This window comes from Schistocerca serialis, chromosome 1 (assembly GCF_023864345.2).
Source record: "Schistocerca serialis cubense isolate TAMUIC-IGC-003099 chromosome 1, iqSchSeri2.2, whole genome shotgun sequence".
Classification (NCBI taxonomy): Eukaryota; Metazoa; Arthropoda; class Insecta; order Orthoptera; family Acrididae; genus Schistocerca; species Schistocerca serialis.
In genome coordinates, this window is record NC_064638.1 from 236,006,163 (window position 1) to 236,032,264 (window position 26,102).

At 42.7% G+C, this 26,102-nt stretch overlaps 1 protein-coding gene across 1 annotated transcript in view; it reads right to left on the reverse strand.

Moving 5' to 3' along the window:
- Positions 1–26,102, reverse strand: part of LOC126461519 (substance-P receptor-like) — a 241,241-nt gene that overhangs the window by 144,681 nt on the left and 70,458 nt on the right. The window lies entirely within an intron of this gene.

The following is a 26,102-nucleotide window of genomic DNA, read 5'->3' on the forward strand; positions in this document are numbered from 1 at the left end:
GGCAATTCACTGTGCGCGTCATGTAGAGTGATAGGATGTGAAAGTTCTATCTCCAAGACATATCCTTCACAGGAATCTGCAGCAATACCTTGGAACCTAAGTAATATGGCTATTTCCTTATTGGACAGCCACTGCCAGAGAGCTTTGCATGGCATGCCCTTACAAGTTGTTCACATCCAAGCAGAGGATGTGTCTCCAATTGTCAGATGCCCTGTTCTTTTTCTCACTCATTCGTGTGTTAATAGCCTTGGCAAAATTGCTTAAGCACTGGCAACCGCCCCCCCCCCCCCCCTCGAATCCTACATTCAAAAAAGCGCAGCATGTCAGTATCAGCAAAGTTCGATGCTGACTTGTGTCCTTACTAACACTGCGTCCCACAGAAGCCGCGGCACTATGTCCCACAGACGGAAGAGGGGGGAGAAGGGGGGTGGCAAGGAACTGTGTACCTATGTCTGTACATAGCTAGCATATTCCCCTAAATTATCGCAATTCACTGCATGACCATGCTTTACGTCCGTTATGTCTGTGTCTTCAAGTTATGAATGCAGCTATGGTTTCACTAAGTCTCACCTTCAGATCCAGGTATTCATAAGGAACGAACCACTTCTTCACACAATCTGAAACTCTGTGCCTCTACGATGTGAAGCTCCAGTGAAGTGCATGTTATCCTGACGCACTGTCTCAGCAAGAGTCTGAAGAGGCACTTTCATAAAACGTAGTGGATCCAGGAAGTAGCGCGTAGGTTCATGTTGACTCGTTAGATTGACATGTAACTCTTTTGTCAGGTAGGAAATAACCTTATCACCAAATCATACCAATATATTCCAAGTGCTCAACAAGGAAGTGAGCATCATATCCTCTAGACTAGAGTAAGGAAACGATATGTGACGTGGTAGTTGGTATTTCAACTTGTATGTGTTTTGTGCTGTGCTGCGGAACTTCCCCCTTAGATCACAATAGCCTCGGTGTGGAGTTTCCGCTTTTATATCCACATTTTTGAGTCATCATTCCCCTGACTGGTTTGACGCGGTCCCTATGAATTCCTCTTCTGTGCCAGTCTCTTGCTCTTGTAGTAGCATTTGCCCCCTATGTCCTCAAGACGAAGAGAGCATCTTGAACCTCTTGACAAGCCCGTTGGCAGAACAAGGATGACTTCTTGCACCATAAGCCTTCGTCTACCATTGTTGATGATATTTAAGCAGTAGCTAGGTTTGAAACCAGGACCCTTGACTACCCCCATATCGTCAGTTCACGTACAGTAATATAATATAATTAATGTTTCCATTAAGTGGTGGTAAGATACTGTAAAAATATTGTGTTTAATGGTCTTTTACATATTGGTTCATAGTGGTTGTTGCAGATGATAACAATAAATTTGGAATCACATTAAAGTATTTACTTAATTACTTTACATAAAATAATGTTTTATTAAATAATTAAACTGTAGAATTATCTGTACTATAAATATTATTATTAGTAGCCTTCCAGAATGAAGGATTAGCTATTACTTCTTTTGCTACCTCGCTACACGTTTCTTTGGATATTGTGCTTCTTTTCACTCTGTATCTATAATTTCCCATGTCGCTTTGCAGAAAAAAGGTAGCGTTGTTTGCACCACTGTAAATGATTTTGCATATTTTTTTCTTGCAATTATTCTTATTGGCACCAGAAAGGGATCAAATATTATAACCCCAACACAGATAATTTTATCTGTTGAGTTTCAGCGAAAATTTCATACAACTATTAAAATTCATATCTGATGATACCTAAGTACACATTTGGGACCTGTTATGAAAATCTGTTATATAGGTCTATCTAATTTTTTGCTTCTGTTTTTTGAGAACAACGTCAACAAAAGCCACATTTAACGTGTCCGATGGAATGATCGGATCTGTGGGTATTTTCATGCCCCATTCGGAGTCACTCAGTTCTTTCCATTAACACTTCCAGCTGTCCCTGATCACGACGTACAACACCTACACTTATATAATTTAGGATGCATAGCCTGATGTCACGTGTAGTGGTGTGAGTGGCGTGTTTGAAAACTTTTGTTCATGCAGGAATTATTGTAGTTCATAATAAGAGGAATAAAACTGCAAAGGCAACAGACCACAGGACAACAAAGTCCCCCTAGTCAGATGTAAGGGAGACTTGAATTGCTTGTTCAGTTGCCACTTTCTTTATTTCCCATTACATTTTATTTCAGCAGGTCACAATAACTGTCTTCGTCCTGTTTTATGGAAGTCTCCTACAATCAGTTTCGATTAATCGATATGAGCACTGTAGCAGCCTCTTTGCACAGTTTCTGTATTGATTCTATGTCTACGTCTAGATTAGACTAACATTGCTTATCTGTGATTTTTCTGCAAGTAGGGACGTGGATGTGTTCTTATGCACAGTAAAATGGATGTTCATAGCTTGCACATAGTTGAGTGGGAGATGGTTATGGCACAGTAAACTTTCTTTCTCTTCAACCTGTTGTTAACTCCCAGCTGCTACCTCTCTTGAAATATAAAGCGATTTCCTGATTTTAAAAATTTCGAATGGCGAACAGGATGTTCTGTTTGGTTTTTGTGAATCAGAATGTTCTACTTATATGGTGAGTGCCTCAGTTGGTTTGTAATATTCCTTATTTGTGTTTTGAGATAATATAATTCTTCACTGCTCTAATTATTTCAGGTTTATTTCAAAGCATGTAGTCATTCTTTGTTACTACAATCTTGATATTTGGGCCACATCACATGCCAGCCGTTTGGTTATTTGTGAGACCTAACTACACGATTCATATGTACTTTGATGGGTAAACAATCATCTGTTTGAAATGCCATGTAGAAATATTAGTAATAAGTAGTTCTTCTCTGTATGCCTTGAAGGAATATTAGCAATAAGTAGTTATTCTCTGTATGCTATTAGGTTTCAGATGCTGATAAGGGTCTGTCAGCGTGTGATGTTTTGCTGACTGCTGTTTGCAGGGCACTGTGCACTATTGAGGTGTAACATAGGAATGATATTCGGGATGTAGATACTCATTCAGATGATATAATTGCTTTTGAATATCAAATCTCTCTTTGCTCAACGGGATGCTATAAGCAGAAAGCTAACGCCATTCCTTTCGCTTCACCACTTTTGCAAATTACTCTCCACTGTCTAATCAAATTACCAGCTATGCATGCCCATGATTGTTAGTTGCAGATTATTATGAAAGAACCTGTGCATGTGACTGTTTCTGTTAATGAGCGTTTCCAAATTGTTTTCCTAGTGCATGAAATTCATACATTTTGCATAGCTTGACTATTTCAGGAGTTAATTATCACTATTTATGGGAGTTCCTGCTTTGAACAACACACACACATCTTCCAACCCGTTGGAGTGGAAAGCATGCATACCACAGAAAATCTCTTCAGGATACAAAAAGCAAAGACACCCAAGGTGATGAATAGTAGAAAGGAGAATAACAACTCACTTCACATCAAAATAAAGAAGAGCATGCTCGTAGAAGTGAAGGAATGTGTGTAGCAATATTACACAGTATAGTGAAAGCAACGTAGATTTTGGAAGTAGGTTGCCTCAGTCAAAAAATGCTTCCTTTGTAAGGTGTCAAACAAATAACACACCTTACGTTGAATTCCCGAAACAATTCCGGTTAACCCGATATATCACTTGACATAGTTATGTGAGAATGTACGAATTTTATTGATAGGCAGAGTGAAGCGAATAAACAAACCACATTTCGTGAATATAAACCACTGACACTAACACTAGTAATGCACGCAAGTAATTTCTCCAACTCGAGCTACGAGACACAGTTCTGAGGGAAAGGAGAATTTTACGACGGCGCGCCATCCATCCCATGCAGCTGGAACCCTTGCCATGGGATACCTAGCAGACACAATGAGACACCGCAGCCACTGTGTAGGCCACTGGCAAAAGCATTCCTTGTCCCTGCTTTTAATGATGACTTTCCAGGAAGTCTTTCTACAGGAACATGATCAGAGATCGCAGATAAACATCTGGAGTAAACCAACTCAAGACATTGGTGACTCACTGTAGCCACCTGCATTAAAACTTGCACGAAATAAAAATACGTAGCAGAAGTTAAACTTTGCCCAGACTACAAAAACTCTATTGGGTGGAGATATAACCAGTATGAACGCCCTGATTGGCCAGAAAGGAAACACATGGCCGCCAGTTTTGATATAGGCAAATTGCCGATAGAGTAATTCGCTCTTTTCTTGCAGAAAATCGTCGAGTGTTTGAGCAAGGCGACTCGCGCCACACTGAGACGGTTGTGAGAATAATTATGTGAACACTTGTTCACAGGCTCGACTCGTAAGGAGGTAAACTACAAATTCTCCTAGTATGAGGAATTGCACTGAGCAGTGACAGTTAACACTTGCAAGCGATTTGAGGGCAACGATATACGCAGTATTCCAGCTAAATAGCGTGTACCAAGCCAATTAACTTAGCTAGGGAATAAATAGGATCATTGGCTTCACTGAAGACGTAGGAAAGGTATCAGATTGGCGTTTAACAGTTGAGAGAAATTTAGAATAGATTCTCAGATTCACAGAACGCGCTGACATCCGCCATTGCCACCGCTCACACAAGATAATCATACAAGCTCGTGCCATGCCAGTAAGTGATGTTCAATTGACACTATGAACTGCAGTCCATTTCTCCTAATTTTCTTACATTCAGCCATGACCTATAGTGAACATATTCACGAATGTTAGGCTTAATTAAAGCAAAGACATGAGCTGTCTGATCTAACGAAAAGGATTGATCAGCCACTGTAGAGTTGTAAATTGTTTTAATGATATACTTCTTTCTGATTGCTGTTTGCCGACTTCCATTCTATTTTTGGTATTTTCATTGTGCATTTTAGCGTGATCGATGTCTCTGGCCTCAATTGTATTTAATTTGTTTGTATTTTTATCGACCTCCAAACACTGCCATCAACCATCTTACCATTAAAGAACCTTATAATGGGAATTTCGCCTCACAGTTGTGAATTCCCAGTATCAATATTGTACCACCCTGTACGTAATTTTGCTAACATTGCTACTACAAGAAGTCATTCTTAGAGTAAAAATAAACAATAATAACGAAAATCTTAGATTTTCATTTTTCCTAACATATAGTTATGACTGAACTCGTGCACTAATTTCTGTGTCCTTTACAGAGAGTGTAGTGGAACGAACATAGAGATCATTGTCTGATAACATCACTGTCCGTACTGCTGCACTCTTCTAAACTCTGCATACATGAGAGGGTGTCTTCCTATCATGCAGGCCTTAGGTTCAACACCAAATTCCTAAAAACACTCACAGAGCGTCCTTACACAACTGTGGTAGGAAGAGAAATCAGTACCAGCATCACATGTGTTAGACCTTTAATAATAGAGCTCGATTGGTATCAGATATTGATATGAAAATGAGGAAGAAAATCCTGAAAGTGTTAGTGAGGAGAGCAGCAGTGTATGGAAAAGTGGAACATCGGAAATCCAAAGCAGAAATCCCAGAAACATTTGAAACATGGGCCAACAAAACACGAAACAAAAATCTAATAAAAAGGAGAATCTAAATGTTTCATGTAATGCGCTCTGCTAACATTCCAGTAAATAGCACAATTAAGTAATAATTCTTTGATGAATAGTTGAAAATATGTCAGATGAATTTCAACATAATGTGATGTAGTGAAGTCATTAAATAACTGTTTGAGACATATTTTTTAGTAACAGAAAGATGAAAGCATAAGATTTAATGGCCCATAGATAACGAGGTCATCGGACTCGAAAGAAAAGTTTAGATTATCAGATCGTTATCCAACAATGTCACATTAACGAGTTAAACACCAAGCAAATTTCACCCTCTTCGTGTTCAGGTAAACATAAGTTACAATAAAAAAGAACAAGAACAATACAATGTGGAGTTTTACATCATAAAGTAAACTGATTGTCTGAGGAATGCTGTCACTCAGACAAACGACGTTTCCAAATTGTTTTCCTAGGGCATGAAATTCACACAATCTGCATAGCTTGAACATTTCAGAATTTAATTATCAGTATTTATGGGAGTAATTTTTGCTTTTTACAACACAGGCACGTCTTTCAACTGTTGAATGGAGTGGAAAGTTACTCCTGTGAGTATCTTGTGGTATCCAGATACGAAGCAGAAGTGACTCAAGAGTGTTATGTATGTCACATTTGCTGCAAAGACACTCCCACTGAAAGATCTATTGATAACCGGGAACTGTGCCGACGATATTCGGAAATTATCAAAAGAGCACCACTGCTCACACTACTTTCGTTAGTGTTAAAATAGCGAAGCTGACTATAGCAATTTGTAACAATAGATGCCTGTCTGTTATTTCAAATTTATGATCTGGTAATTTAGTAGATGAGAAAAAATTACAATACCCTGAGACTGTAATAGCATGATTTATAGGAAATAAGTTGTTTATGGCAGGAAGAGTCATAGATCAAGATCAGCAGGGAGACACACTTCAGTTGAATATGCTGAACCAAATGAGAACAGGTGTGTAGTTACTCAGACCGTTACATAGGTTGCTGTCTCACCTCGAATGTACACAAAAACCGTGCGCAATTCCACTGCAATTAGAGTACAACACAGATTATCTACTAACGGTGTAAGGAGCTGTTGTAGGCATGTTTAAAGCTTACAGTTAGTTCTGAGATACAGTGGAGAACCTGGCAACTTGATCAGCCACTGCAGAGTTATAAAACATAGTCTCTTTTTGAGGCAAGCGAGATTTTATGTACTCTCGATAAAGGTTAACGTACAACTGATTTTGCTCTATAATGTGTAAACGATATTTTCCTTAGTGCTTTTCAGGACTTCACAACAGCTCCAAGTTCTCAGTAATTTAACTACAGTACTTGTAAGGCATCAGTTTCATTACATTTTCTGCTGTCTCGCATTACAAGAACAAGAAAAAAATCTTGAAATGTTCTCTCTCCTAAACTTCTCAACCCCCATACACCGTGAGGAGAGGATGCTAGTAGGTTCTGTAAATTCGTACCTTGTTTTATCGTAGCGTATTTGTACTCTAACTGCAATTATGAGTTTCTTGACACCGGACGTTCATATTGTGCAGTATCATTCATTTATAAGTAATTATTTTACTATGTTACATTATACTGTCTCTTTTCTTTTTTCCTGGCGCTATTTTACGAAGACTAATAAATTCGTAATAAATGCTTCTATGTATAATAATGTCCTGTTTTATCCAAAAAAATTTGCGTGCACTATGTACAACATACTTTTTAATAGCACCAAAATCTCAAATGACAATGTACTTAATTTAAAATTAAGCAATTTTGGGCGAAAGGTGGAATTATACGTATATTCAACTAGTGTGATTTTTTTCCAATCTGTACTATATGAATCTTCCTTTGCCCAGTGCCCTCAACAGTTTGCATTATGTATTCTGTTCTTAGCCGTTATCTGCTGTTGCATCCATTCTATAGTCAAAATGTCACTTGTCCTGATAAAATATTTCATTTTCATCTGCGTTAACAAACCTCTACATTCTATTACAAATTTCTTGTGCATATTGTTCTACTAAATGGTAATATGTGAACCTTAAGGTTAGCGTTTGGATATTGAGAAGTCATTTTAAAACTTTCGCTAATTGACATCGGTTTTGCGACACATTTACTAAAGAGTAGTGATGATTTACTAAACTGTACCAACGCCGATTTTAATGGAACCACAATATATTCGATTTTTCACTTTTATTTGTGTCATTTTGTTTTTATCAACATTCTGATGTATGTGTCTTTCTCCAGTCTTCATCGCTATTGCCTTTACGATGGCAAAAATCTTGCAAGATTTTGCGTTAACGAACGCTTTTTATAGATATAATTTTCTATTTATTTATAATACATTGTTTTGTTTTCGATACATACCGAGACACACTAGAGATGTGTGAATATGATAGTAACTGTCGAGTACAGCTGAATTTGAGCTGAGCAGTATTTGCAAAGCACACTGATAGTGGATGTTTAGTAGAACAAAATACTTTTTTGCCGCAGTTGTATTTAATTAACAGGTTGTACAAGGAGCACAACAGTTATTACTGTCCATCAGCTATTGATTGGAACATAAATTCTGGGGTAAATCGCTCTTGAATGTGAAAACATCTGAGAGGAAGTCAGTAAGCAATTAGTACTCTAGCCCCATGTGACAGAATCTAGAATGGAACATAAATATAGACCACACAAAACACAAAAATTCACAGAAAGGAATAAACAACACACAGATACGTAAAAACTTATTACAAAACACAGCTCCTCCGATGGCTGTTACAGAAGGTTCTTGACAGATGCGACTCGGTTGTTATCGCTCACATGCGACACTGCACCATTATACACACAAGCATCACTGGTTGATGTCGACCGCGATGACTACACGCAACCACGTAGCACATGCTACACCTGCCCCGTGTTGGAAATGGAGCCTCGTCATAGATAGATAGTAGGAAATTGCGCATGGTGGCCGGAACGGATTCTGTTCGCCAGTCGTTGGTCAGTGTCGGTCGGTTGTAGCCCCTGCGGTGGTGATTGTGCCGCTGGTACTGGAGGATGCTGAGGTCTTGGTGCTGTAGATGATAGCTTTTCCTGGAATATATATGCAGGCTTGACACAGTAGATGGGTCTGGGCTTTCCACTTACTCCAGTATCCAATGTCTGTGCTTCTTCGTAGGACATGGTATGGGCCAGTGTAAGGTGGTTGCAGCAGTAGCTTGAAACTGTCCATTAGAAGCATCATATGCAAGCAGCTTTCTCAGTCGTATGGCAAGTAAATGGTCAGCGTACCAAACCTGGAGGTTTGTGGGGGATCATATCCGAGTGTTGTCGTTCCCTAATTGCCAAAGGAACTATAGTTGACCTTGTGTTGCTGATTGTAGGGAGGGGGCCTCAGGAAATTCGCTGGGAAGACGCAGTGAGTCACCATAGACATATTCTGCAGGCAAGAACCCCAAGTGCTGTTTATATGCAGTTCGAAGACCAAGGAATACTATTGGAAGGGTGGAAGTCCGGGACATTCCATGGCACATTAGCGCTGTCTTTAGGGAACGATGACCTCTTTCAATCATTCCCTTACTGGTGGGTTTGTAGCTGGTACTCTTGTGATGTACATGTCCGCAGAACTTTGCCAGGTGGCGGAACAAATATGATTTGAAGTGCCGGCTGCGATTGGTAATTATGTGTAGCGGCCAGCAAAATCTACACTCCTGGAAATGGAAAAAAGAACACATTGACACCGGTGTGTCAGACCCACCATACTTGCTCCGGACACTGCGAGAGGGCTGTACAAGCAATGATCACACGCACGGCACAGCGGACACACCAGGAACCGCGGTGTTGGCCGTCGAATGGCGCTAGCTGCGCAGCATTTGTGCACCGCCGCCGTCAGTGTCAGCCAGTTTGCCGTGGCATACGGAGCTCCATCGCAGTCTTTAACACTGGTAGCATGCCGCGACAGCGTGGACGTGAACCGTATGTGCAGTTGACGGACTGAGCGAGGGCGTATAGTGGGCATGCGGGAGGCCGGGTGGACGTACCGCCGAATTGCTCAACACGTGGGGCGTGAGGTCTCCACAGTACATCGATGTTGTCGCCAGTAGTCGGCGGAAGGTGCACGTGCCCGTCGACCTGGGACCGGACCGCAGCGACGCACGGATGCACGCCAAGACCGTAGGATCCTACACAGTGCCGTAGGGGACCGCACCGCCACTTCCCAGCAAATTAGGGACACTGTTGCTCCTGGGGTATCGGCGAGGACCATTCGCAACCGTCTCCATGAAGCTGGGCTACGGTCCCGCACACCGTTAGGCCGTCTTCCGCTCACGCCCCAACATCGTGCAGCCCGCCTCCAGTGGTGTCGCGACAGGCGTGAATGGAGGGACGAATGGAGACGTGTCGTCTTCAGCGATGAGAGTCGCTTCTGCCTTGCTGCCAATGATGGTCGTATGCGTGTTTGGCGCCGTGCAGGTGAGCGCCACAATGAGGACTGCATACAACCGAGGCACACAGGGCCAACACCCGGCATCATGGTGTGGGGAGCGATCTCCTACACTGGCCGTACACCACTGATGATCGTCGAGGGGACACTGAATAGTGCACGGTACATCCAAACCGTCATCGAACCCATCGTTCTACCATTCCTAGACCGGCAAGGGAATTTGCTGTTCCAACAGGACAATGCACGTCCGCATGTATCCCGTGCCACCCAACGTGCTCTAGAAGGTGTAAGTCAACTACCCTGGCCAGCAAGATCTCCGGATCTGTCCCCCATTGAGCATGTTTGGGACTGGATGAAGCGTCGTCTCACGCGGTCTGCACGTCCAGCACGAACGCTGGTCCAACTGAGGCGCCAGGTGGAAATGGCATGGCAAGCCGTTCCACAGGACTACATCCAGCATCTCTACGATCGTCTCCATGGGAGAATAGCAGCCTGCATTGCTGCGAAAGGTGGATATACACTGTACTAGTGCCGACATTGTGCATGCTCTGTTGCCTGTGTCTATGTGCCTGTGGTTCTGTCAGTGTGATCATGTGATGTATCTGACCCCAGGAATGTGTCAATAAAGTTTCCCCTTCGTGGGACAATGAATTCATGGTGTTCTTATTTCAATTTCCAGGAGTGTAGCTAGAGCCAAGTCAATGCAAAAGCAGAGTTTAATGTTCCTGTGACGATATTGCCCACTAGTATTGTCTCTGACCAGCTCATAAAACGAACGATTATTGTGTGCAAATATCTCTGGCCATTCAGTGGAGGAAGATGTCGTATGACGTCGAGCTGCACATGTGAAAAACGAGAGGTTGCATCTGGGAAATCACCGACTGGCATCTGCACATGAAAGTATACTTTATGGCGCTGACACTGGAGGCATGTCCGTGTCCTCTGAGGCCAGATGACACGTTGTGACACATGGCGAAATCTGAGTGTGCTTCAGGAAGGCACAGATGGTGGAAACTGACAAAGACTTGCCGGTGAAATGCAGTCTTTAGGAATGATCGTTGTTTTCCCTGTGAAACGTCACTATCTAATTGAGCCTCTTCACCAGGAACATTGGCCAGACTCAACTTTAATGCTGGAATGTTGCCACTGAAAGTCTGGAGCTCTGGGACATTCTACTGCACTTTGGCCGGTTCTGAAAGGTTGACTGGTCGTGACACACTGCTAATGCATGAAAGTCAGCAACCAAATTGTCAGTGTTGGAAATTTGCTTTGAGTTTGAGCAAAATTGGCTTATAAATTCCAGATGGTTGTACTAGCAGAGAGAGCAGTTGATGCTATTCAGTTCCAGTGTAGATTAGCTGCTTTGTGATCTGTGTTGACAATGAACCTCCTTGCTCATATCTGTAGCCGGAAGTATTTAACCGCTCCATACATGGCTAGGAGCTTGTCATCGCATGATCTCCACTTCTGTTGCGGCAGCGAGAATTTGCACAATAAGTACACAAGCAGTGTACACTGTTGCAGTACTATGACGACAGCAGTTTGACTCACATCCACTTCTAATGCAAAAGGTGCGTCAGGATTAGAGTGCGTGAGGAGTACTGCATTTTCCATACTCTGTTTTGCAGCCTCATAAGTGGAGTACATTGCTTCATTACACTGCTCTGGAGTCTTTTGAGCCAGAAAGTGCTGCATTCAACAGCAACTCTTTGATTGTGGTAAGTCGTGATGTCTGTAGAAATGTTTCAGTCTTCTCAGTTAGCACTAGGGAGGCTGCAGATGACGTTTAGTGGCCTAGAATGTTATCTCAGGTTACCTAAATATGCTTTTAGACGTATGCAACGCACCAGACGTTTAAATATCTCTAGAAGATACTGGCGGTGTTGCCCCCTGGTGGCTGAAAACAGAAGTATATCATCTAAGTAGGCAAAGCAAAACGGCATTCCTCACAGAATGGAATCGATAAATCTTTACCAAATTTGGACAGCGTTTCGCAACAAAACTGTCGTCTGCTTTCAAGAAACCAAATTACTATCGGGGTAATTATCTCTGTCATGGAAACGTCTTCCTCAGTCATAAGTATGTAGGTGTATGCCTTGGCATAGTTTAAAATGCTGAGTACTGTTTCGCAGTGCAGCGTGTAACTGTAGTCATGTAACTAAGGCGTGGGATAGCAAACGAGTAGTTCCAGATTTGAATGCGTGATTATCACTGCATGGGCACCATGCTCCTTCTTGCTTTGGGATGAGCCGGCCGCGGTGGTCTCGCGGTTAAGGCGCTCAGTCCGGAACCGTGCGACTGCTACGGTCGCAGGTTCGAATCCTGCCTCGGGCATGGATGTGTGTGATGTCCTTAGGTTGGTTAGGTTTAAGTAGTTCTAAGCTCTAGGGGACTGATGACCACAGATGTTAAGTCCCATAGTGCTCAGAGTCATTTGAACCATTTGAACCTTTGGGAGGAAGTGCAGTGTGGATCGACCATGGGCTACGTGATGGCCGGGTTTTTCGATCTTGAAACATCGCATCAAATTACGATTTAGCGTTAACCAAACAATCAGGTGCCAAACGCTTGGGTCTACAAGATATCGGAGGATCATCTGTAATGTCAGTATGATTCACCGACTGCGTGACAGATGGTTAGATGTTTCTGGAGGCCTGCTCAAAGTTACAAATTGTCTTAGCAGCGAAGTGTACTCCTCATCACAAGCCTGTATCATCTTAGGACTGTGCACTGATGTATCACAGTGAGAGTGTGCTGCCATCAGTCCAGTAACACTGTCGAACAGCCATAAGTTGGCTATATCTGATAAGAGATGGTAATATGCCAAGACGTCAGCTCCCGTAATTGGCTCCATAACGTCAGCGATGGCCGGCCGGAGTGGCCGTGCGGTTCTAGGCGCTACAGTCTGGAGCCGAGCGACCGCTACGGTCGCAGGTTCGAATTCTGCCTCCGGCATGGATGTGTGTGATGTCCTTAGGTTAGTTAGGTTTAATTAGTTCTAAGTTCTAGGCGACTGATGACCGCAGAAGTTAAGTCGCATAGTTCTCAGAGCCATTTGAACCATTTTTTGTCAGCGATGATGAAGTCCCAAGTGAAAGGGCAGCACTAGCATAAATTCAACTCAGAGTAGCACTTTGCACTTTACGACTTCAATTATTTGCTGAATGTACTCCCATCTCTGTCTTCCTCTACAGTTTTTACCCTATACAGCTCCCTCTGGTACAATGGAAGGTATTCCCTAATGTCGTAACCGATGTCGTATCATCCCATCCCTTGTTCTTGTCAGTGTTTTCTAAATATTCCAAGTCTGCGGGGAACTTCTTGATTCCTTACCTTTTCGGTCCACCTTATTTTCAACGTTAGTCTGTAGCACATCTCAAATGCTTTGACTCTCTCACGTCCCGGTTTTCCCACAGTCCATGTTTCACTACCATACAGTGTTGTATTCCAAACGTACATTCTCAGAAATTTCTTCGTCAAATTAAGGTCTGTGTTTGATACTAGGACCTCTCTGGGACAGGAATGCCCTTTTTGCTTGTGCTACTCTGCGTTGATGCCCTCCTTGCTTTGTCCACCTTGGATTATTTTACTAAATAGGTAGCAGAATTCGCTAACTTCATGGTACTCAAAGAGTACTCTTTGACCATCGATCCTAATGTAAAGTTTCATCCTGTTCTCATTACTGCTACTAATTACTTTCTTCTTTATTCCATTTACTCTCAGTTCATATTCCATACTCAGTAGATCGTTCATTCCATTCAGCTGATTGTGTAGTGCTTCTTCACTTTCACTGTGGATAGCAATGTCATCATCGATATCCTTTCACCTCGAATTTTAATTCCACTCGTGAACCTTTTTTGTATTTCCATCATTGTTTCTCCGATGTAGAGATTGAACAGTATGAGCGTAAGATTACATCGCTGTCTTAAACCCTTTTGAATCCTTGGTTATCTATCTATCTTACTATTCCCTGCTGGCTCTTGTACATATGGCATAATACACGTCTCTTCTTAAAGCTTATCCCTATTTTCCTATGAATTTCTAACATCTTGCGCCATCTCACATTGCCAATCGCTTTTTCCAGGTAGACAACTTCTATGAACGTTTCTTGATTTTCCTTTAGTCTTGCTCCCATTATCAACTGTAACGTTAGAACTGCCTCTCTAGTGCCTTTACCTTTCCTAAAGCCAAACTGATCGTCATCTAACAAATCCTCGATTTCATTTTCCATTCCTCTATGTATTATTCTTATCAGCAACATGTATTCATGAGCTGTTAGTTACGCTGAGTGTACGACAATTCTCGCGCTTGTCAGCTGTTGCAGACTTCAGAAATGTGCAGATGATGTTTTTCTGAAAGTCTGGTCGTATATCGGTAGACTAATACATCCTACACACCAACGTGGATATTCGTTTTATTGCCATTTCCCCCAATGATTTTAGAAATTCTGATGGAAAGTTATCTATCCATCTTTATTTGATTTAAAGTCTTTCTAATTCTGGGCCCCCTTTCTCTTCCACATGGACTCCTGTTTCTTCTTCTATCACATTGGACAAGACTTCCCCCTCATAGAGGCCTTCAATGTATTCTTTCCACCTATCCGCTTTCTCCTCTGCATTTAACAGTGGAATTCCCTCTGCACACGTAATGTTACCGTCCTTGCTTTTAATGCCATCGAAGGTTGTTTTGACTTTTCTATAAGCTGAGTTAGTCCTTCCAACAATCATTTCTTTTCCAATTTCTTCACATCATGCAGCCATTTTGCCTTAACTTCTCTGTACTTCCTATTTATTTCATTCCTAAGCGAGATGTTTTTCTGTATTCCCCTTATACTTACGTCTTTCATCAATAAGCTGAAGTATTTCTTCTGTTACCCATGGTTTCTTCTCTGTTACCTTCTTTGTACCTATGTTTTTCCATTCAAGTTCTGTGATTGTCCTTCTTAGAGATGTCCATTCCTCTTCAACTGAACTTCCTACTCAGCTATTCCTCACCACAGCCCTACAGAACTTCAAACATGTCTTCATTCCTTAGTACTTCCGTATACCACTTTTGTGCGCATTATTTTTCCTGATTAGTCTCTTAAACTTCAGCTTACTCTTCGTCACTACTAAATTGTGATCTTAGTCTATATCTGCTCCTAGGTACGCCTTACAATCCAGTATCTTATTTCGGAATCTGTGCCTGACCATGATGTAATCTATCTGAAGTCTTCCCGTATCTCCCGACCGCTTTCAAATATATCTCGTTCTCTTGTGATTCTTGAACAAAATATTCGCTATTACCATCTGAATTTCATTGCAGAATTCAGTCAGCCTTTCTCTCCTCTCATTCCTAACAGAAAGCCCACATTCTCCTGTAACCTTTTCTTCTACTCCTTCTCCTTAAACAGCAGTCCAATACCCAATGACTATTAGCGTTTTATCCCCGTTTACGTAAATTATCCACTGATTATCTTCATGTACTTTCTATATCTCTTCGTCTTTGGCTTACGACGTCGACATGTATACCTGAACTATCATTGTCGATGCTGGTTTGCTGCCAATTCTGATGAGAACAACACTATCACCGTACTACTCACAGTAACTCACTTTCAGCCCTAATTTCCTATTTGTAACAAATCCTATTCCCGTTATTCCGTTTTCGCTGCTGTTGATGCTACCCTATACTCATCTGACCAGAAATCCTTGTCTTCTTTCCATTTCACTTTACTGACCCTCCATCCACCACCACATCTAGATTGAGTCTTAGTATTCACCTTTTCAGATTTTCTAGCTTTCCCACCACGTTCAACATTTCACGTCCCGTCTTGTAGAACATTATCGTTTTGCTGGTCATTCAATCTTTTTCTCATTGTCACCTCCTCCTTGGCAGTTCCCTCCCAGAGATTCGAGTGCAATACTATTACGGCATCTTTCGCTAATGGACCGATCGTCAGGACACTTTTCCAGTTACGGGTCAGATTCCCCGTGTATACATATTATGTATCTTTAATGGCTTCTATTGCCTTCTGCAACCTCATGCCGTTGACCATTACAGATTCTTCTGCCATTATGGGCAGTTTTCCACCCCAAGGGCAAGAGAGTGCCCTGAATCTTGTCTGCTCCTCGCCCTCATTGCCAAGGCCGTTGGCAGTAGGAGGGTGACTTCTTACGCTGGAAGTCTTCGGACGCCATTGCAGAGGATTCTTATTCAAAATGTAAGCAGTGGCGGGGTTCTCCCCCGGGACCGATGACGTTTCGATTACTAATCAACTACCAATATACCACATGTGCAATGCGTTATTAGTGGAGGATAAACAGAACGTCGCCAACAGTCTGTAGCTGTGAACTTAAGCTCTCAGTAGGATGCTTAAATCCTAGCTGGTGTCTATCAGGTTCTGTTGGCTGGACCTTCTGCTCGCTAGTGAACAGGCGCCCTAAGTTTCTGGGACACTTGTTTACGCTTACTACCGATTGCCGCTGGCATTTGATTATGAACACGGTGCTGTATATTTTAGCGCTTGTTCACCGAACCCATGGTGGTACTAGCACATAGGTTGTTCCATGCTAGACGATTCAACACTGGTTGACTATCGGCTTCTGTATCTGTGGCGATAACGTTCTCTTCAGTTCCAGACACCACCTTGTGACAGCAGCGCACCGATCTGCATTCATAACTTCATTTATGCCGCCAACGAGTCAACTCTGTTAGCGCAACTGTTGCTTCCATCACCGTAGTACTGCCCGGCAGTGTCACTGCACTAACGTGGGCGGCTACGATGGCCTCTTGAAGTCAATCGGCGAGCTCCGCCACCACATCCAACGACATTTCCGTTTGTGAGCAACGATCGCTTTGACCTGCGTGGAATTCTATTGCTCCACAGTGTGCACAGTGGATTACCAGGAACAGTAACTGCATCCACCTTGCCGTGCAAATGACGCAGACATTGCGACCCCTTGCGATCGCCCATGTTTTCTTGTGTCAGAACTTGCCGAATTTGCTCCTGGTGCGACGCTGCGATTCGCCAGATTAATTAAAATTTAGGCCTTCCGTATGAATTCTCGTGAAGTGGTGCAGTAATCACATCTTGTACTTGCGCGGTGTAGCGATGGTGAAGTTCTCACGACGAAGGCGAATTTCGTCGAGTCGCATGTAATTCCTGCATAGCAAAAGCTGGCTGTTACTTGTGTGAACCATAAAATTTGGTGGTTTTGCCAGAACGTAGGCAAACCGGCCACTAGTCTAGACAGTGCGTCGGTCATTTTGCTTGACAATTAAATTCAGTGGTGGCTGTCCAACCTTCTTCAACTCATATGACATCCGCATCACCACTTGTCAGGTACAGTTCAATTTTGGCTGTCCCAACTCTGCAAAACGTAAACACACTGAGACTGGAGGTTTACTGGATCAAAATACTTTATTGTAGCAACAGTATTTAACGAACAAGATGATCAGGAAGCACAACAATTATTGCTGTTCATCATGTATTGGTGAGAACGTAAACTTTGGGGTAAACCGTTCTTTAATTTACAAATTTTCTAGGGAAAGTGAGTAAGTGGTTACTACTTTAATCCAGAGTGAAATAATTAAGAACGGAACATAAAACATATAACATACCAAACATACAAAATCAAATAGGGGTAATGCAGGAGTAGGTTTAATAATGAATAAAAAAATAGGAGTGCGGGTTAGCTACTACACTCCTGGAAATGGAAAAAAGAACACACTGACACCGGTGTGTCAGACCCACCATACTTGCTCCGGACACTGCGAGAGGGCTGTACAAGCAATGATCACACGCACGGCACAGCGGACACACCAGGAACCGCGGTGTTGGCCGTCGAATGGCGCTAGCTGCGCAGCATTTGTGCACCGCCGCCGTCAGTGTCAGCCTGTTTGCCGTGGCATACGGAGCTCCATCGCAGTCTTTAACACTGGTAGCATGCCGCCACAGCGTGGACGTGAACCGTATGTGCAGTTGACGGACTTTGAGCGAGGGCGTATAGTGGGCATGCGGGAGGCCGGGTGGACGTACCGCCGAATTGCTCAACACGTGGGGCGTGAGGTCTCCACAGTACATCGATGTTGTCGCCAGTGGTCGGCGGAAGGTGCACGTGCCCATCGACCTGGGACCGGACCGCAGCGACGCACGGATGCACGCCAAGACCGTAGGATCCTACGCAGTGCCGTAGGGGACCACACCGCCACTTCCCAGCAAATTAGGGGCACTGTTGCTCCTGGGGTATCGGCGAGGACCATTCGCAACCGTCTCCATGAAGCTGGGCTACGGTCCCGCACACCGTTAGGCCGTCTTCCGCTCACGCCCCAACATCGTGCAGCCCGCCTCCAGTGGTGTCGCGACAGGCGTGAATGGAGGGACGAATGGAGACGTGTCGTCTTCAGCGATGAGAGTCGCTTCTGCCTTGCTGCCAATGATGGTCGTATGCGTGTTTGGCGCCGTGCAGGTGAGCGCCACAATCAGGACTGCATACGACCGAGGCACACAGGGCCAACACCCGGCATCATGGTGTGGGGAGCGATCTCCTACACTGGCCGTACACCACTGGTGATCATCGAGGGGACACTGAATAGTTCACGGTACATCCAAACCGTCATCGAACCCATCGTTCTACCATTCCTAGACCGGCAAGGGAACTTGCTGTTCCAACAGGACAATGCACGTCCGCATGTATCCCGTGCCACCCAACGTGCTCTAGAAGGTGTAAGTCAACTACCCTGGCCAGCAAGATCTCCGGATCTGTCCCCCATTGAGCATGTTTGGGACTGGATGCAGCGTCGTCTCACGCGGTCTGCACGTCCAGCACGAACGCTGGTCCAACTGAGGCGCCAGGTGGAAATGGCATGGCAAGCCGTTCCACAGGACTACATCCAGCATCTCTACGATCGTCTCCATGGGAGAATAGCAGCCTGCATTGCTGCGAAAGGTGGATATACACTGTACTAGTGCCGACATTGTGCATGCTCTGTTGCCTGTGTCTATGTGCCTGTGGTTCTGTCAGTGTGATCATGTGATGTATCTGACCCCAGGAATGAGTCAATAAAGTTTCCCCTTCCTGGGACAATGAATTCACGGTGTTCTTATTTCAATTTCCAGGAGTGTACAAACAGCATAGTGAACGCATTATTGTGGCCAAGATAGACACAAAGCCCATGCCTACTACAGTAGTACAAGTTTATATGCCATCTAGCTCTGCAGATGATGAAGAAATTGATGAAATGTATGACGAGATAAAAGAAATTATTCAGGTAGTGAAGGGAGATGAAAATTTAATAGTCATGGGTGACTGGAATTCGTCAGTAGGAAAAGGGAGAGAAGGAAACATAGTAGGTGAATATGGATTGGGGGGAAGAAATGAAAGAGGAAGCCGCCTTGTAGAATTTTGCAGAGAGCATAACATAATCATAGCTAACACTTGGTTCAAGAATCATGAAAGAAGGTTGTATACCTGGAAGAATCCTGGAGATACTAAAAGGTATCAGATAGATTACATAATGGTAAGACAGAGATTTAGGAACCAGGTTTTAAATTGCAAGACATTTCCAGGGGCAGATGTGGATTCTGACCACAATCTATTGGTTATGAACTGCAGATTGAAACTGAAGAAACTGCAAAAAGGGGGGAATTTAAGGAGATGGGACCTGGATAAACTGAAAGAACCAGAGGTAGTAGAGAGTTTCAGGGAGAGCATAAGGGAACAATTGACAGGAATGGGGGAAAGAAATACAGTAGAAGAAGAATGGGTAGCTCTGAGGAATGAAGTAGTGAAGGCAGCAGAGGATCAAGTACGTAAAAAGACGAGGGCTAATAGAAATCCTTGGGTAACAGAAGAAATATTGAATTTAATTGATGAAAGGAGAAAATATAAAAATGCAGTAAATGAAGCAAGCAAAAAGGAATACAAACGTCTCAAAAATGAGATCGACAGGAAGTGCAAAATGGCTAAGCAGGGATGGCTAGAAGACAAATGTAAGGATGTAGAGGCTTGTCTCACTAGGGGTAAGATAGATACTGCCTACAGGAAAATTGAAGAGACCTTTGGAGATAAGAGAACCACTTGTATGAATATCAGGAGCTCAGATGGCAACCCAGTTCTAAGCAAAGAAGGGAAGGCAAAAAGGTGGAAGGAGTATATAGAGGGTTTATACAAGGGCGATGTACTTGAGGACAATATTATGGAAATGGAAGAGGATGTAGATGAAGATGAAATGGGAGATAAGTTACTGCGTGAAGAGTTTGACAGAGCACTGAAAGACCTGAGTCGAAACAAGGCCCCGGGAGTAGACAACATTCCATTAGAACTACTGACTGCCTTGGGAGAACCAGTCATGACAAAACTCTACCATCTGGTGAGGAAGATGTATGAGACAGGCGAAATACCCACAGACTTCAAGAAGAATATAATAATTCCAATCCCAAAGAAAGCAGGTGTTGACAGATGTGAAAATTACCGAACTATCAGTTTAATAAGTCACAGCTGCAAAATACTAACGCGAATTCTTTACAGACGAATGGAAAAACTGGTAGAAGTGGACCTCGGGGAAGATCAGTTTGGATTCCGTAGAAATGTTGGAACACGTGAGGCAATACTGACCTTACGACTTATCTTAGAAGAAAGATTAAGAAAAGGCAAACCTACGTTTCTAGCATTTGTAGACTTAGAGAAAGCTTTTGACAACGTTAACTGGAATACTCTCTTTCAAATTCTGAAGGTGGCAGGGGTAAAATACAGGGAGCGAAAGGCTATTTACAATTTGTACAGAAACCAGATGGCAGTTATAAGAGTCGAGGGGCATGCAAGGGAAGCAGTGGTTGGGAAAGGAGTGAGACAGGGTTGTAGCCTCTCCCCGATGTTATTCAATCTGTATATTGAGCAAGCAGTAAAGGAAACAAAAGAAAAGTTCGGAGTAGGTATTAAAATTCATGGAGGAGAAGTAAAAACTTTGACGTTCGCCGATGACATTGTAATTCTGTCAGAGACAGCAAAGGACTTGGAAGAGCAGTTGAACGGAATGGACAGTGTCTTGAAAGGAGGATATAAGATGAACATCAACAAAAGCAAAACGAGGATAATGGAATGTAGTCAAATTAAATCGGGTGATGCTGAGGGGATTAGATTAGGAAATGAGACACTTAAAGTAGTAAAGGAGTTTTGCTATTTAGGGGGTAAAATAACTGATGATGGTCGAAGTAGAGAGGATATAAAATGTAGACTGGCAATGGCAAGGAAATCGTTTCTGAAGAAGAGAAATTTGTTAACATCGAGTATAGATTTAAGTGCCAGGAAGTCGTTTCTGAAAGTATTTGTATGGAGTGTAGCCATGTATGGAAGTGAAACATGGACGATAACCAGTTTGGACAAGAAGAGAATAGAAGCTTTCGAAATGTGGTGCTACAGAAGGATGCTGAAGATAAGGTGGGTAGATCACGTAACTAATGAGGAGGTATTGAATAGGATTGGGGAGAAGAGAAGTTTGTGGCACAACTTGACTAGAAGAAGGGATCGGTTGGTAGGACATGTTTTGAGGCATCAAGGGATCAGCGTGGAGGGTAAAAATCGTAGAGGGGACCAAGAGATGAATACACTAAGCAGATTCAGAAGGATGTAGGTTGCAGTATGTACTGGGAGATGAAGAAGCTTGCACAGGATGGAGTAGCATGGAGAGCTGCATCAAACCAGTCTCAGGACTGAAGACCACAACAACAACAACAACATAGAAAATCCACAACAAGGAATAAACAATACACAGAGACGTCAAAACTTATTAGGAAACACAGCGCCCCTGGCGGCTGGTGTTGAAGCTGCTTCACTCGTTACCATGCACACACGACACTACACTACTAAAGACACGAGTACCACTGGTTGGCACGTAACATGGCGGCCGACTGAGGCAACGACACACAACCGCGTAGCAGACACTACGTTAACTATCAGCTCAGTAATGTAATGTCCGTAACAGCTCGTAAAAAAAGAACAAAGGAAAACCGGTAATTTCTTATAACAAAAAGTTTCGCAATACGTTTTCTTCTTATTTTATATTTATTGCTTTTAACCGCGACATACCCAGCATATAACAAGTTGGGTTTGTGATTAATTATGAACGTCAAATGCTTAAACTGAACGCTAGGAATTTTAATGACATTGCGTAGAACGGTTTAATGCTTGCGAATTTCCCTGTAGACATGAACGGACAAACAAGTAATTTATTTAGCAGACCCTACAGTATCCACACATCGCTTACCACTCTAAATACACTAACTAGTACATTACCTTCTCACCTTAAAAGAGCAGATTTACTCCACATATTACAGTGGAACCTGACTATAACAACATTCAAAGGAACATGAAAATTATTTGTTATAAATGAGTGTTGTTGATGATGGTTTGGGCCGTTACCTGGCTCCAAGCTTCGGTAAGATGTCTGATGGCATCCACTAGTGTAATGGAATAATCCTGCTTTTTCTCAACGCTTTGCATAATTTTCACTAATACGAGGTTACGATTGTGCCATTTCAGACACCTATTTACTCCAGGGTCCAAGGGGTTGCTATAAGCTTGTTGTATTTGCAGGAAGGGAAAAAGCTTAATATTCTCCAGACCAGAGAGTGCGTGATGTGCTGGACAGCTGTCAGCAAGAGCCAGTATCTTCCTTTTCAGACATCTAAGCTCGCGATCCCAACGCATTAATTCAGCTTCAGATAGTACGGAGGACATCCAGGACTTGTTATTAGCATTGTAGTGCACTGGAAGATTTTTACGTGCTTAAAACACCAAGGAATTTTTCATTATCTATCACGAGAATTGTTTTTTCTCAGTTGCACTTGCGTCAGCACAAATCAGAACTGTTAACCGTTCTTCAGATAACTTGCCGCCAACACAATTTTCGCCCTCGAATTTCTGAGTTTTGTAAGGTGACGATTTAAAGAAAATGCTGATCTCGTCTGCAGTAAAGATATCACAGTGTGGATATCCACACGATAGTGAGACATTGTTGGATTGTTTCAATATTCACATTGTGGGCTACAACGCTCACTTTACCAAAAGTAATGCCATGAAGTTGCTTGAATCTGTCAATCCAGTCACTGCTGCATATAAATTCCTCATCCTTAATTTCTTGGCAAATTCTTCTGCTTTCGCTGTAAGGAGAGGTCCACTAATAGTTGCATTGATGCTTCCCTGTCGCTTAAACTGCTTAAGCAGCGCTTCGTCCAGGTCCCTCCCTCTAGCTTTTCGTAACTGCTTAATTTTAGGTCCCTTTTGTTCAAACGCACCAACAATTTTGTCCTTGTTCTTCCATATCGTTTAGACTGTGCAATTTACGAGGCCAAATTGACGACACAATTCAACCTTCTTATCTCCATTATCGTTTTCATGAATCACTTTCGCCGGCCGTGGTGGCCGTGAGGTTCTAGGCCCTCCAGTCCGGAGCCGCGCTGCTGCTACGGTCGCAGGTTCGAATCCTGCCTCGGGCATGGATATGTGTGATGTCCTTAGGTTAGTTAGGTTTAAGTAGTTCTAAGTTCTAGGGGACTGATGACCACAGCAGTTAAGTACCATAGTGCTCAGAGCCAATTGAACCATGAATCACTTTCATTTTTCTTCCACCGTTACAACTTTTCTGTTACAGGCCATGCAGTTCTCAACTGCGTGCACTTTGTAACAAATTGTTACGGAAACTGACGTCACATGTACTGTTGACGGGTTCCGTGATTGTCACTAGTACTGTAGTATGAGTTCGGTAGGGTAACAATGAGGTGAGGGGTCTACACAACTCATATTATTGACGGAAGGGCAGAGAGAAGAATATACCAAGTTGTCATACTACAACAGATTATTTCTACAGTACATTGTCTTGGAAAATCTTGCTGCTAACTGACGCTGAAAATGACATTGTATACGAGGTACGCGCATATACATTAGTCGTATTAACCAAGCAAGAGAGATATGTTCCTTAAGATGAATACGGCCTGCCACAGAAATTAAGACGTTATAGCCGAGTTGTCGTTGTAACCGACATCGTTATAAGAAAGTTCAACTGCATTCCTTTTCCTGGAGAAAAAAAAAAAAAAAAGAATTAAGCGCAACGTGTACTTGGCGGTTGTCATTATGGGTAAGCTGCAGCAGTTCTTTCTTTTGGGCGAGTTCTTGGAGTAACAAGATTAAAGAATGGTGAAGCAACCATAGATTATGAGTATCTAGGAAATGAGTATAGCGTATTGCACATGTCGCAAACATCAACGCTAAAGGTCAGGTGACTTTTGGTATAACGCTGTTTGTTTACAGCCAAAACTTTAATATACGCATATTTGCAACAAGTTTGCGCATTATTAATTAGAAACAGAAGAGGTGAGTAATTGTAGCTGCTACCGATGCAAATCCAACCAAGCGGAAGGAGAAACAGCTTCCTTTCGTAGATACCTATCAGAAAGTCACATGATTTTGGAAGTGAAGTAAGTTTGTGACAAAAATTCTGTACTGCATATCTGAAAACTTATTCCATTCTATGGAACCAATCACGGATTCCAAAGCGTCGGATGTTCTGACGTGTGTATCTAAGGCCTCTATGTTCTTTTCTTTGTTGGCATTTTCTAATAAGTGGTTCATTCAATTACTATGGAAGATACTGGATTGTTTGATGCTCTCATAACATGAGAATCGATATAAATTGAAGTTTATGGCCTCCCTGTGCTACATGTGTCAGTAAATTTTTGGATTTTTAGAAAAATCGCAACGAATTACTACATTATTTTACGATTTATTTATCCAGAACTTTTATCTAGTTTCAAGGGCTTCTTCAGTCTTCTTCAGTTCGTTCCACATAAATCTGGAAAGGAAGTCTGGTCACTCGTCAATGCAGTAAGACATGAACAAGGGGCAGTGAAATGGGACGAGGAAGAAGGAGAAAAAGTAAGTAAACTGTTTTTTACTTCAAAAGTAATTGCTATGTTAATACATTTGTGAGACAAGACGGTCAATGCCTTCATGGAAAGAAGTGTGAGGTTGCCTACGGGACCTTGACTAACACAGACGTGCATCTCTTCGTCCTAAGCAAAGCTACGGGCTTGAATGTCTTTCTTCATGGTCACAAAAATAACGCAGGGGGGGGGGGGGGGGGGGGGGGAGAGAATCGGGATATCGGGATTGTATGGAGGTTGTGTAAGAAGATACGAGCTGAACTTCTGCAGCGTACTCTAAATAACTTGGCAGCGTGTACCATTCTAAGTGCAGTAGAGCCGCATTAAGGAGTGAATTGTATTCTGTTAATATAACATGGTGGAGGGTAGAAGCATAAGGAAAGGTGGTCGCTAGATTGTGGTTCTGCACTTCTCTCCTTCATAGTTCTATAAATGGAAAGACGAGCAGGTGATTCCACATTCTACCTACCCTACTACGATGTTAAGAAGCAACTACAGGGTGTTTCACATAATTTTACCGACCATCAAGAGCGCTGCTCGCTTTTCATTTTATAGACAAACCATATCTCCCCAGCGTTTCCTGTCCAGTTCTCTTGTTTGAGTAGACAAAGTAATTTCGCTGAGGTTGTGTTTATGAAGTGAGATTATTTTTAGTTTCCTAAATGTGTACTTACTTGCAATTATTAACTGACTATTACGTAAAAAAATTAAATAGCTGGAGCTGTCAACTGTCTGCCATACTGAAAAGTCAGTGGTTTGAGTATTTTTCACAGCAAGAGCGGTATCAAATGCATCAGCCCACACTCAACATCTGAACATGGTCAGGGGCTTAAATTGTGTCCCTCTGCAACAGAAGGGGGTAACCTAGGTGTAATGGAACTTCAGATACTTTAACACAAGTGAAGTAGTACATTACAGCAGATTACTGTTCCAGACTGGTACTTGGTCAATCGCAGTCCATCAGACAGACTGACACCCATATTGGAAGATATACTGTGAATACATGGTGAGTGACTCCGGTCAGTGATGCCCACTCTGCAAGTACCAGAAATTCCTGGATGCAAGAAATTGAGGCTGTCTGCCAGAAACACAATTAATGGTGAAAGAAGTGCAAGAACTTTCTGGTCATTCTTTAATTCAATACAAGTACACAATTTTACAATACACTGTCAAGCACAAACAACAACAAGATTCCA